The following is a 2,360-nucleotide window of genomic DNA, read 5'->3' as shown; positions in this document are numbered from 1 at the left end:
GGTAAAAGTGTAAAGGTATGCGACGACGGTCGCAAGCTGCCTCTCGTGCTGCAGTTGTCCCGATAAAAGACCTGCCCATCTCACTCTTCTTTTCCTCACATAGTTCGGACAGTACAGTAATGTACATATATTTTTGGTTTAATTCATTTTGCTCGACATTTATACGGCGCTGATTTCCAGACATCTGTAGGAATATTTAACGTTCTGTGGTTTATTATGCTCCTGTGATGGTAATATTTAAACTTGAACGCACATTACGTTTTAGGCCTTCATACCAATGTAAAAGCATAATTCATACAAAGAGAAACTATGAGTCGAACCTGCTGTAAAGGGCACCTGTATGAGACAATCCCCTGTACAAAAGCCCGCAAATGATTGAATGAGAATCAAACAACTTAACCTCTAGGCTACGAGAGCCTCCCTTGATTGTCAATGTGCGCACATCTGTATTGTATTCAGCTTTTGCTTAGAATAATATCAAACTTTCCTGAACAAAGTTAGAGAAAATAAAAAGTTCCTTTAGGTAATCAAAGAATCACATCTCCTAGCATTTCAAAAAAACCCATATAGATCTATATTTTTTTAAATTACTCAAAGTAGGTTTTGTCATTAAATTTTTTATATATTTTTTTTGCATTGCATTATAATAACACTTTTTAAGATTATTGTCTCCCTTATTCAAACAATTAATCATAAATGTTCTTTGTTGTTAATGAAACACTTTATGAACCTAAAGAGAACTCCTCTAGACCTATGACCAGTTTTCTTTACCTTTAAAATAATATATGCTAAATTTCAAGAAACGCCCCTTTCAGCCTGTTGCATGATGTCGTTGTTAAAATAAAGCCGTTTCTATATACCCAAATGAATCGAACGTTATTGGCTTGGGCTGAAGATTAAGGGCAATAACCGAGGTAAAGCGTTTTGAGGGGAATGGTTTACTCAGAGTTATAGAACCTAGAACCTTTGAAAAAAGCTTGCCGGGAGTTAAGGCTTATGGAACTTCATAATATTGTTTTGCTTTTATTTATTTAATCTATTTGTATTATTTTGGGGAGGGTTGGGGTATTTTGTTCATTTTTCTTTTTTTGTTCTTGTTTTAGTAAGTGTTTTTGTTTGTTTTAGTAAGGTTTTACGGCGCTCGCAACTGTTTAAGGTCATAAGAGCGCCAAGGGGTGGATGTCAACAGAGAAGTCCAAAACGGGGAATCAGGCTTACTCTGTTCACCTCTCTAGCCTCAACAGTGCAAAGTCTGCTTCGACTATCAAGGCACTCCGGAAGTATCTGTTCACAAGAGAGTGACAAACATACTAAAGAAGTAGGGGGAAATGACGATAGTAAGGATGAGGAAAATAAAAGTAGCAGTTCTACCTATGTTGCTCTGGCACAAAATGAGCATGAAATTGACAAATCAGCCCATTTACAATTCTACTGTGCTTTAGAACATGTTAATATCCCCTCTTTGGGAATGGCCTAAAGACAACTTCAGTCAGTAGCACTGCCCTGGTCTGGAAAGGGGGGGGGGGAGTGCCGAAGATTAAAATTAAAGGTGTTACTTGAGAGCAACAAACACAAAAACGAAGGAGGAGAGATAAAGACAACAACAGTTTGATAGGGTAGAAAGGCGAGTAAACCACACAACGATGGCCCAGGGCAGAGATAAAATATGGAACGAGCTTGTATGTGGCCTATACCCTGCCAGGGGTGAAAGTCACTGATGATGATGTATCCTCATTTGTTGCTTCGCCTGTTGCACAGTTCCATTGTTTTTGTCTAACGTCTCTCTGACCCCTCTGTCCATGTTTGTTTTCCTGGGCCTGCCTCTTCCTCTCTGCCCATCCTGTCCCTGTTCTTCAACACTGAAGTATGTCAAAATACGAGGTTATCGGGAGAAGTAAAGAAAAACAAAACAAAAAAACAACCGTGTTTGTTTTACTCAAGACACTATATCTTTTAACAAAATATACACAAATGTTGAATTCAGTTAAATCCTTTTCAATGTTAAGAAGAAGGATACTTCTTCAAACATAATACTTGATTTTTAGGTTTTTAAAGATTTTGACAAACTACAATTTTGCACGAAGTGGGTAGTTGGCGGGTGCTCTGGGGTGCTTTGCTTTTTCTTTCTGATCAAATATCTATCATCCTTATCTCTCCTCCTTAGTTTATCCTTATGTTACTCTTTTGTAGCACCTCTAATCCTCCGCACTTACACTGTAACCTAATTATGTCGCAAGTGCCGTAAAACTCATACAACCACCACCCCCCCAAAAAAAATAAAAATAAGTAAATAAATAAATAAATAAAAGTAAAAATAAAAAATAAAATAAAATAAAAAATAAATTAAGCAAATTAGAAAT

The sequence above is a fragment of the Aplysia californica genome, unplaced genomic scaffold (assembly GCF_000002075.1).
Source record: "Aplysia californica isolate F4 #8 unplaced genomic scaffold, AplCal3.0 scaffold00467, whole genome shotgun sequence".
Classification (NCBI taxonomy): Eukaryota; Metazoa; Mollusca; class Gastropoda; order Aplysiida; family Aplysiidae; genus Aplysia; species Aplysia californica.
This window is presented reverse-complemented; position numbering follows the sequence as displayed.